The 12617-nt window shown below is 29.0% G+C and overlaps 1 protein-coding gene across 4 annotated transcripts in view; it reads left to right on the top strand.

Annotated features, from left to right (window-relative positions):
* The window catches only part of LOC117174689 (protein mothers against dpp-like), a 24471-nt gene that overhangs the window by 8429 nt on the left and 3425 nt on the right, over nt 1-12617 (top strand). For 2 of the 4 annotated variants that reach the window (XR_004467336.1, XM_033363991.1), the window contains exon 1: nt 9819-10053. The exons of 1 other annotated variant lie outside the window; for it this stretch is intronic. The gene's annotated coding sequence lies outside the window, so the exon portion shown is untranslated. Of the gene's footprint in view, nt 1-9818; nt 10054-12617 lie in introns of those variants that run through there. One more of the 4 variants, XM_033363989.1, reaches the window with a different exon arrangement.

The raw sequence follows: 12617 nt of genomic DNA, 5'->3' as shown, positions 1-12617 counted from the left end.
ATAACTTTTTCGGATTTTATCAAATGTCGACGTTTTGAGGCCCCGTGAGTCAGAAAAACAAGTTTTTACGTTGGGGTCTGTTTGTCTGTCCGGCGTCGTCGTTGATGTTCTCTGTATACCGGATAATTTTCGAAAGACTGGTCCGATTGGATTGGGCTTTGACACACTGTTCGAGGGACCAAAAAGAAAGATCGAGTTCGTTAAACAGCCATTTTTGATAAAAATCCAAAAAGTTGACGCTTTTTCAAAATTTTTGAGACCACTTTTTTCAAAATATGAAAATTTTATCTACAGCTATTTATGGTCCAAAAAAATATGAACAATTTATCCTGACCAAACGAAAATGGACATTTGAAGCAAAAAAAGCTTGATATGAAAAAAAGTCAAGAGGCGAGAAACGCTAATTTTTCAAGGCCCCATCACATTCTCATCCATAATGAGAAGAGTTTTATGCGAAAAAAGATTTTCGCGAATTTCATTAAATTTGGACGTTTTGAGACTCCTTGATCAGAAAAACAAGTTTTTACATCGGTATCTGTCTTTCTCTGGCGTCTACGTCGTCGTTATTGTGGTTGTGGTTGTCTGTATATCGGATAACTTTTGAAAGAATAGTCGGATTGGATTGTGGCTTGACACACAGATTTTTTTATTTTTAGAATTGTATGTAAAAATTGTACTATTTTTATTTTTATAACAAATATTTTTCTTCAATTAAATATTTGCAATAAAAGTGTTTCGAAGAGATTTTTTAAAAATCTTTCGGGGAATAAAATTAGTATTTATAGGTCGACAAATGTTTGTTTTCTTTACCAAATTTGGCTTTTGTCTAAATTTTTCCAGTTATTTTTACTATGGTACAATTTACATTTGCATCTCGGGCGAAGAAATCCATTCTATTGTTTGACAAATATTCTTTGTTAATCAATATTTTTCACAGAAAATTACCCTGAGTGACAGAACGAAATCGGAAACAATAAGAGTTAATTTATTCAGGAACAAGCTTTTTGATCAAAAATGACCTTGAGTGAACCTTTAATATATATTTGTTAATTTTTACAAAAATTAGGCTTTATTTTCTTACAAAAAAAATAATTTGTGGGGGGGAGGCAAATTGTCAAAAAATAAATAAAACTTGAAGTTGTATGGTTTTAATTTGCAACTAAATAATTTGAGAGGTTTCAATCTAAAATTATCGAATACTTTCCATTCAAAAATTCAGATGAAATATTTAAATACCTTTAAATTTGAAATTATTTAATATATTCTGAAGACTACAAATTTAAAATGGGTAAATTATTAAGGCTTTAAATATTTTTGAAATTGTTGTTCTGGAGACTAAATAGCACTTATTCTTTTATTAAAAAATCGCAACCAAAATTGTTAGAAAAAAGTTTTTTAAAGAGTTTTAAAAAACTTAAAAAAGGTCAGAGGTTTTAATAGTTCAATATATGTGATAGAATCTCTTTAAATATGAAATTAGTCTATACTTTTTCATGTTTGAGTTACAATTATCCCATTTTAGAGTTATAAATTACAGTCGTGAAAAACCGATAAAATATTTTAATTAGTTTATATATAAAACAAAAAACCTTTGTATAATTCAATCTACTATATATATTTTCAACCAAAATATCTTATCCAGAAATATATTTTGTTTTAATTATTACTTTTAAATTTAAACAATAATGTTTAAATACTTCAAACATTAAAAAAGTCGTTTCTTTGGTATAAATATTTGATTATTTCAATTTAAAAAAAAATCGTCAAAGAAAAATGCTTTCAGCACTTGTTTATCTTGAAATGTCTTTCTATAATACTTTTTTTAAATTAAAAATATGATTTTTCGAGAACATTTTTTTTTATAATTAAAAAAAGACTGTACCGAGAACCTGGATCAAGCTACAGATCAGAAAAAATTCAGTGATACATACATGTCAAACTTTTCTAACCTCAACAAATTTTTCTACTGCTTTACCGTCATATTTTATGAAGAATGAGAAAACTAGAATTCGACTTCGTAGTACGATGAGGGCAGCACCTCGATAGGGCTGAAAATGTGATGTCCTATATATATATATATATATATATATATAATTCTCCACTCCGACGCCCCGTACAGCATCTACGTTTATAATATCTGTGGCACAGGTGATTGAATTTTAAGGTTTTAAAATTCAAAGTGTCAAACGGTGCGAAAGTATATATTTTATGTGGAAAAATGAATCCGATGACTATAAAGTTAAACAAATGGAGGTGTGTTGCTCCTGGGTGTCAATCGTCGCCTCACGTGAAGCATCGCCAATTTCCGAAGGACGAAAAGCCGAGTATGTTGTGGTTAGAAGCTGTGTCAAATCCTCTCTTGACGAAAATAACCTACAGAGAAATCCAAGAAAGCGGTTGCTCCGGTTGAGGTAGCCCGTGATGTTGATGCTAATTTTAATACTTTTACATTTAATTATTTTACTTGTGTGCTATTATATGAATTGTGAATATGTTTTAAATCTTAAAACTGAATATAATGATCAATAAAATGATTAAATAAAATGAAAAATGTATAAAGATATAGTGAAAGTAATTTATTATACTTTATATATATACATATATTTCTCACTTTGTTTATCCAATTTATTGATAAACATATTCAATTTTAACATTTTTCACATATATACAATTTATATATGGCACACACGTCACACATTGATACTTTTAGTTCAGGTTGCGGCCAACTGCTGGCGCTGTGCTGCTTCATATTTCTACCATTGATTTGATAGGGCCTGACTACAACCAAAGATATTATAAACGTAGATGCGGTACAGGGCGTCAAAGTGGGGAATTATATATATAGAACATCACATTTTCTGCCCTATCGAGGTGCTGCCCTCACCGTACTACGAAGTCGAATTCTTGTTTTCTCATTCTCGAACCTCCAGAGAGAATTTCCTGAATAGTGTCGGCAGTAGAAAGATTTTTTGAGGTTAGAAAAGTTTGGCATGTCATATGATTGCCAAGAAGACCTCCAGAGAGAATTTCCTGAATAGTGTCGGCAGTAGAAAGAATTTTTGAGGTTAGAAAAGTTTGGCATGTCATATCACTGAATTTGATCAGATCTAAAGCTTGATCCAGGTTTTCGGTGCAGTCTTTTTTTTAATTATAAAAAAATTTTTCTCGAACAATCATATGTTTAATTTAAAAAAAAAAACTATTATAGAAAGACATTTTCGAGATAAACAAGTGCTAAAAACATTTTTCTTTGACAAATATATTTTTTTAATTGAAATAATCAAATATTTATACCAAAGAAACAAATTTTTTAATGTTTGAAGTGTTTAAACATTATTGTTTAAATTTAAAATAACAATAATTGAAACAAAATATATTTCTGGATAATATATTTTGCTTGAAAGTGTGTATACTATTTTTTAAATCACAAAAGTTCTTCCGAAAAATCGAAATGTTAATTAAAAAACACGTGTTTTTGTATATTAATTTGTCGATAAAATTTTTTGTGTAATCTTAATTTTAAATTCAAACAATAACTTTTAACACTTTAAATATTTTAAAAAAATTTATTTGATAACAATATTTTATTATCGTATTTTTAATAAATAATTAATATTAATTAAGAAACAATTTTATTTGGGGAGTCTTATTATTTGGGAATTTTCAAATTCGTTAATATTATAAACTGTTCAGGAATTTTATTAAATTTGGAATTGTATTTTTCGGGGCAGAGAGTTTTACCGCGACGGGAATATTATTTTTCGGGATATTTCAGCTGTCCCCATAGAATTACAGAAAATTTGCTCTAATTATAATTTCGGCGCTCGATCTGGTTGATTTTTTCCTACAGTATTAATAAAAAAAAAATTGTATGGAAATTTTTGATATCAAAAAGTTAAAAATAATCACAATTAAAAATTTAAAAATTGGCTGGACATCCAATTTTTATTCTTGGGTCTTGGCGTTTTTTTTTTCTAATCCATTTCAGTCACTGGTAAACGGGGGTGATTTTCTCTTAAAAAATAAGTGATTAAAATTTGAAAAAATTGGGTAAGATTTTTTGACATCTGGGTATGTAAAAAAGGTAAACTTCAGAAAATTTAAAAACTAATTTAAGGACTATTTATACTCTTTTTAGATACCAATAAGATTTACACAACACTAATTGTAAAATTTGCAAATTTTGAGGCCTTCAGTTTAAGAACTTGAATTTTAACGTTAAAATTGCTTCATTTTCAGAATAGGGCCTTATTGTTTGAATTTTCCGAATTTTTGTTATAAGTTATAGGTCAGGACAAAAATAACATTCTGGGATTCGAAATTGTTACAACGCGAAAAAGTTTGAATTTAAAATTTAAAAATGCGAAAATACACCATTTTCCATGTTCATTTGCAATCTAGCGAGTCACTTTCTTTCGCTTCTTTTGAAAGTCGATCCTTTGCTTTTAGGTTTCTTTTTTAAATATACCTTGAATTCAACGCATTTCAAATTAAATGTTTGCAGCTGCATTTAGATTGAAGTATATAAAGGTTTTTTGTTTTAAATATAAATTAATTAAAACATTTTATTTGTTTTTCACGATTGTAATTTATAGCTTCTAAAATTGAATAATTGTAGCTCAAACGTGAAAAAGTATAAACTAATTTCAAATTTATAGAGGTTTAAAGCCTTAATAATTGAGACATTTTAAATTTGTAGTCTTTAGTATATTGAATAATTTCGAATGTAAAACTATTTAAATATGTCATCTGAATTTTTGAATGGAAAGTGTTCGATAATTTTAGATTGAAACCTTTCAAATTATTTAGTTACAAATTAAAACCGTATAACTTCAAGTTTTATTTATTTTTTGATCATTTGTCACCCCTCCGCCCACAAATTAATTTTTTTTTGCAAGAAAATAACGCCTGATTTTTCGAAAAATTAACAAATATGTATTAAAGGTTCACTCAAGGTAATTTTTATTCAAAAAGCTTGTTCCTGAATAAATTGACTCTTATTGTTTCCAATTTTGTACTGTCACTCAGTGATTGTGTTTTTCATAAAAAACGTTGAAATGTGGGTTTTTCACGTTTATAAAATTATAATTAAAGGTCACTGGGGGTAATTTTCTGTGAAAAATATTGATTTACAAAGAATATTTGTCAAACAATAGAATGGGTTTCTTCGCCAAATTTGCTAAAGAAAACAAACCTTTGTCAACCTATAAATACTAATTTTATTCGCCGAAAGATTTTTAAAAAATCTCTTCGAAACACTTTTATTGCAACAATTTAATGTTAGAAAAATTTTGGTTAGAAAAATAAAAATAGTACAATTTTTAGATACAATTCTTAAAATAAAAAATCTGTGTCTCAAAGCGCAATCCAATCCGACTATTCTTTCAAAAGTTATGCGATATATAGACAAACACAACAACAATAATAACGACGACGTAGACGCCAGGGAGACAGACAGATACCGACGTAAAAACTTGTTTTTCTGACTCAAGGACCCTCAAAACGTCGAAATTTCATGAAATTCGCGAAAGTCAATTTTCGCATAAAACAATTCTCATTATGCATAAGAATGTGATAAAATAATCATGAAGCCTTGAAGAAGTAGCGTTTTTCGCCTCTTGATTTTTTTTCCATATTAAGCTTTTTTTGCTTCAAATGTCCATTTTCGATGGGTTTTTTGGATTTTGAAAATCCTTTAACTTTGTTAAGTTTGATTTTATCAAAAAAAGTTTCGAGGATAAATTGTTCATATTTTTTTGTACCATAAATGGCTGTGGATAGAATTTTCAAATTTTGAAAAAAAGTGGTGTCAATAATTTTGAAAAAGCTCCAACTTTTATGATTTTTCTCAAAAATAGCTGTTTAACGAACTCGAGCTTTCTTTTTTGTCCCTCAAACAGTGTGTCAAAGCCCAATCCACTCGGCCCAGTCTTTGAAAAGTTATCCGGGATACAGACAACAACGACGATGCCGAACAAATAGACCCCGACGTAAAAACTTGTTTTTCTGACTCAAGGTGCCTTAAAACGTCGACATTTGATTAAATAAGAAAAAGTCATTTTCCATACAAAAATCTAATACCTTCTCATTTTGGATGAGAATGTAAAAATTATCAACAAGATTTTTAGAAAACCTTTCAAAGAATAAAATGATTGTGCCGTAAGTTAGAACCGAAAAATTACAATTTCAAAGAAATGAAAGTTGTTCTTAATATTGAGCTATACTTGCGACCGGGACAAATCGGGAAATGAAAGTAAATTTGAAAATTGAACTGCAGTTCGAGTATTAAAAATTTAACAGTGATTGATTTTACATGAGGATTCTAGATCTGTTCAAAATGATATAATTTACATATTTTAGCGTTAAAACTTGAACTAATTCAATTCGAAAGCCTTAGTAGTGACACACGTGTAAACGTTCGAATTAATGGCTTCTTAAATGAACGCCTTTATTCAATTTCAAAACCTTTCTGAAGTATTATTTCAGTTTAAAAAATTCCATTTTTAATCTATCTGATTTGGAAATTGAAAAAAAAAACAATTTTCAATAGCAGACAATTTGAAAATGAATTGTCACAATTTCACAGTGACAGATTTAAACTTTGAATGTTACGATTATAATTGTTTTATTTTTTATTTGTATTTCGAAGGTAAAAGTATTTCATTTTGATCCTTAAAGAACAGTTAAATAAGCATTAATTTAGAGAAAAATCAAATAAGCTGGAGGTTTCTGAATGTTTCAAAGAAAAGAACAAAATTTGGAGCTTCTGAAGAATTTTGAAATATTAGGAAAAAAATAAAAATTTCTGGGTAGATTTAAAATGATTTTTTATTTCGAAAAAGTACATAACTCAAAGAGAATGTTTAAAAATATTTCAAAACATTTCAAAAGATTTACAATATTAGAAAAAATCTGGAAGCTCTTAAAACAATTTTGTGTGCAGGATTTTACAAAAATGTTAGGAAAAATGGAAATCAGTCTAAAAGACATTTAAAACTTCCGAAAAATTTTAAAAATAATTTAAAACGATTTGAAATAATTTAAAAGAGAATTGATACTTTTGATGATTTTGTAATGTTTTGAAATGTTGACTTTTTATTTTTAAAAATTACATCATTTTAAGAGGAGGTATAAAAATATGGGACCACTGAAAAAAATTTCGAAAGGGATGAATGAAAAATCCCAAAAAATGAAATCTCCGGCACCTGAATAATTCGATTATTGAATTTTCAAGAAATAAATAATATTTAATAAAAAATTTTTTGAATTGTTTAAATTCAGGAATTTTCTAGTTCGGATATTTTATAATACATTTTCTTTGGGAATTTTTTTAATTCGGTAATATCTTATTGTCCGGAATTTTATTTATTTTATTTTTCTTGAATTTTCCAATTCCACTTTTATATTTCGGGACTTTTATAATTTCGGGAATTTTATTATTTGCTTTTTTTCAATTTACGAATTTTACAGTGTCGGGGATTTTACTTTTCGGGATTTTTCAGTCGCTTTTTCCGAAAAATAAAATTCCCACATCACTGTAAGTATTCCGTAATTATAACATTGTCGAAGTATAAAAGTCCCGAATTGGAAAATTCTCAACAATGTACAATCTTACCGAATTTGAGAATTGCCGACAGAAAATTTCCGAATTATAGAATATCCGGGTTAGACGACTCCCTAATTTGAACAATTAAAAAACAGTTTGTTAAAAAAAATTTTTTAATAGAATAATAAAATATTTATACCAAAGAAAAAACATTTTTGATGTCTAAAGTTTCTAAAAATTATTGTTTGAATATAAAATAACAATAAGTGAACAAATGTATTTTTGGATGAAAAAAGTTGTTTGAAAATGTGTATTGTATTTTTGTATGTCACAGAAAACACATAATAAAATTATTATTTAAAAAAATAAAAATAAAAGTCGCGTTAAATCAGTCTGCATTGAATCCTGCAAAGTTTGTATGATTTGAAGCTCACGTGTTTTAAATTTATGTTTGTATCAAATTTTTATATAATTATTATTTTAACTAAAAACCATAATTAAAAAAAAAACTAAACATTAAACAAAATTTCTATAATAAAAATATTTGATTATTGTGTTTTTAATCAATAAATAATAATGATCACAAAACTGTTTTCTCAATTTCTGTAATTCGGGAATTTTCTAGTTTGTATATTTTATCATTAGACAGCATTCGGCCTGGAATTTTATTATTCGGGAATTTTCAAATTCGATAATATTGTAAACTGTCCAGAATTTTATTATTCTAGAATTTTTAAATTCGGGATTTTCAGGTTTCAGCATTTTAATATTTCGGGATGTTTACAATGTCGAAAATGTTTCAAAAATCTAAAAAGATTTATAAAATTGTAAAAAAATCTAGAAGATTTTAATGGCAATTTTTTTTGCAGAATTTTGCATAAATTTTACGACAAAATGGGAATCATTATAAATATATTTAAAACACCTGAAGAACTTAAACAATAATTTGAATTATATATATATATATTTCGAGTAAGCGGAATCAATCATAATAATTTAAAGTTTATTTTAAAATATATTTTATGGAACATGATATTTTTTATGAATGTTCCAGTAATGTAAAAATGTTTTAATTGGCAATTGACTTTCAATACAAATGGTTCATGTCCGAGCTACTGAGGGTTGCTTACAGCGCTCCAAGTGGCTGTTGGCAAAATATATCGAAGGGACTTCGATGGTGCTATCTACGGGGGGCGGTGTGTAGAAGGGAAGTGACTTTTTTCGCCGTCTATGTTTATGGCGGGCAACTAAGCCCGCACCGCATCTACGTTTATAATATCTTTGCTATAACTTATGTCAATTTGACAAACTATCTCACTCGCACACTTTTCTATGCACATGAAGAGGATAACTGCGCACCTTCGCACGAAAATTTATGATCTTTCTGCCTTGTGCCCACCACTTACGGTAATATTTCTATTGCCAGTTTCAAATGGCTTCCCACTGGCAGCTGGATCTCCATATTATTCCTGCGTGACCTGTGTATACGATCGTGGTCAGCAGCAGCAATTAGGTATTTTTACTTATCAGCCATCAGCTAACTTCACTTCGTTGACTGCTGGGGTGGGATTCCGATGCCATTTAATCTAGCTGATCGGGCCTCTCTTCCTGAAGCATGAAATCAGACGGAGATTTCGATCGTTTTGAAAACGATCGAACATCTCTCTCTATATGTATACGATAGAAAGAGAGACCCTCGGATTAGGCACCGTTGGCGCGCTGATTTTGAATAGTATAATTATTTAAATATAATACGTATTATAAATATTGATTGGGAAATGCATAAAAAGTAATTTCTTAATCATAAAAGGTAAGATTTTGGAGTGGCAAATACAAAATAATTAAGTGTTAACGAAAAAGAAGTTATGACTTCTGAGTTTAGCGAAAGCAATACTTTTTTGTATCACAATAATTACTCTCGTCTCTGTCAAGTTTCCAAATTAAAATTTTTTGTTATTATCGACAATGTGACTAAAAATAATATCACTAAAATTGCCAAAAATGGATTAAGAATATTGTTTTTTCTTAAATCAGAATTAATAATGTTTTTTGCAATATAATCATATTATTTTTTCGTCTGTCACTCAAAAATTATATTTTAGGATTAAAAAATTACTTTTGATGCATTTATTAATAATTATTTATCATGAATATTAAATTTGAATACTTATACAATTTAACATGTGCGCGCTCACAGTAACCAATCGGGTTTGCCGGCGCGACGCAAGCGCAGTTAAAAAAGTTTCCAAAATTAGGAACACGTACTGTATTACATATATGTTCTTGTTACCATTCTTGAAGTAATATAACCAGCTTAGAACTCGATTCTTATCACAAACAGAACCAAACATCAGAATTGTTGACTCATGAAGAAGGAAAACGGCGGGACTCAAATAATGGGCAACTCTTGGGCGTGCAATTTGGAAAATAGCCATTTTTGAATTTTTCGATGATAAGATAATCTTGAAGTGACTACAGATATTAAGAAGTTAGGCGTTTATATCGTGGTACGTTATGCTTATAGATTCTACACGAATGTTCAACATCACCAATATCGCGATAGAATTTTCTGATAGATTAGATTGTATTCCCAGAATATTATCTAGAACTTTAAGTCACTTATCAACGCTAATCTGTTTCGTTGTTTTTATTTTCTTTTTAAATCGAAAATAAAACTATCAGTTATTGACGAAAATAATTTGAATATAGCGGGAAACCATTAATGAAACCTTTCTTTTTATTATGATACAGATTATAATTTTCTACATGAGATAGACTTAATAATAATTCGAATTAGGGGTAAAACTATAGAATATCGGCTTCTAGCGTATAACCCTTTAACGTAAAAAAATATCAAAAACTTGTTATTATTTGATGAAATCTAAATGAAAAAGGTGGGAGTAGAGTATTTTTAAACCACATTATGATTTTCTTTACAAAAAAAAGAAGCTGAAATGCATCTTGCATACCTAACTGAAATCATTATACAAATAAAAACAAAACATTTTATTTACAAACAAAAGGCATAACCTCAAAGATATTAAAGACATGTGAAAAGTAATTCACAATAAAATGAGAAGCCGCCTTTCCTTTTTTATCTTCGGTTTACCTTTTGTAGTATCGACATGGAAAGGAAAAAAAGAGAGCTGGAAAAGAGAAGGGGGGTGGTTGATGGCCGGAAATATAGACACAATGTACATCCTTTCCCCTTTTCCAGCTTCCCCCTTTCTGCGTTAAGTATGACAATAATGAAATTATGAATTATTGAGTGTACAAAATTGGGAATTTGTTGTTACGAATGGATTTTTGATTGGGTTAGAGTCAAGTACGTAACTAACATTGCTGTCAGTTTTCTTAAATATTAAATAAAAACAATCCTCGAAAATGTTCTTATTTTCCACCTTTTTCATTTAGAGATCATCAAATAATAACAAGTTTTTGATATTTTTTAGCGTTAAATGGTCATACGGGAGAAGCCGCTATTCTATAATTTTACCGAATTAGGCATTATATGAAGGTTGTCTGTTATGTAATTGACAAGGGGGGCAAGTGAACAAAGATAACCTCAAAATATTTTGTTATGTTCGACATGACGTTTCTCTCTTCTTAATAGATAATATTGCCATCTATGTAATATTACTGTTATACAACCGTTAAACAAATGAAATCACGTCTTTTCAGAGTATGATGTTTTCAGAATAATAATTTTTAAACAAATAAAACTGTTGACTTTGTTTCTTGTCTAAAATTTTGGTTGTTTTCCAATTTAATTTTTCAACAACAAAAAGTGGAGAAAAGCAAGAAATTATTATTTTCTTCAAAATTAAATTAAGGATTTTCATATCTCATTTTTCTGTTTTTTTTTCGAAAGATTAATTTCGAATATACAATTAATTTGAGATAGGAATAATAATGGTTTTACCCTACCGATAGAAATCTCTGAGTATTCCCTAGCGAAATAGCCTGGCCCATTTGAGACTATAAGCAGAGTCGATTTGAAACAATTTAGTCTGAGAGATAGTTTAAGAGATTTGGGTCCTTTTTAAGGTCTTTTTAGTCGTCATTTTAAGAGTGGTACGGCGGTAATATAATGTTCCTTTTTTATTCGTCACGTACCGGGCGGGCAGTTATTTACAGTAGTTGGCCGTCGCTAATCCGAATCTCCCTTTTTAAATTTCACTTCAAATTATTAACACTTTTTTAATTAATGAATTTTCTTATTATACTTATTTATAATTATAACTTATATACCATTTTCTAGTTGAATTAAAAAATGTTGTCTTTTTTGGCGTATCTCATTCCATTTACGGGAAACGTATTAATTCCAATTTTAAGCATGTTAAAAAAAAGTTAGATATCTGAAATCATTGAAACCCGTAGATTCCGAATTATGTTTTAGGCTGTTAACTATGAAATTTTAAAAAATCTTCTAAATTTTAATCCGAAAGCTTAACAAAGGACCCTTGAGTGTCGGCTACTCTATTCATATAGCCTCTCTGCTTGTTATTTATGAGCGAATTCTTATTTCAATTTCAGCCTCTATGCTTTTTATTTATGATCGTATTTCAATTTCGGAAAGGACATTTTAAGCCTTTAAAACGTTTAAAAGAACTACCTGGGCCTTTGAATATATCTACCTGAGTGCCTGCGGAGAATTCTCTGAGCTTCTCTGACCCTAGAGAATTTTTAGAATATACTCAGAGATTTCTTTCGGTAGGGTAGTATTAAAATTTGGAATTCCGTTAGGGTCTTTTGGGTATGTATAATTATATAAAGTAAATTTTGTAACAAGGATAAAATTTACTTTATGTAACTATATGCCAATACAAAAATTCTTTTAAGCGATTTCAGTCATTAAATATGACTTACATCAAACTCACGCTTTCAGTCACTGCGTTTTCAGCCTTCCTGGAACTTTTGGCTCCTGCAGTTTCTCAGGGAAGAAGGGGGAGAGCGGTTGCGACAGTCATTTAGGAAGGGCCGCAGTGCGCAACTACACAGTCAAGTTTTTGCGCAATAGCATACATTCCAATTGAAAATGATTCAGGCAGCCCTGAATGTTTACGTTTCG

This window comes from Belonocnema kinseyi, chromosome 6 (genome assembly GCF_010883055.1).
Source record: "Belonocnema kinseyi isolate 2016_QV_RU_SX_M_011 chromosome 6, B_treatae_v1, whole genome shotgun sequence".
NCBI classification, from domain to species: Eukaryota; Metazoa; Arthropoda; class Insecta; order Hymenoptera; family Cynipidae; genus Belonocnema; species Belonocnema kinseyi.
Note: the sequence above shows the minus strand (reverse complement) of the source record. Positions and strands in the feature narration are given on the sequence as shown.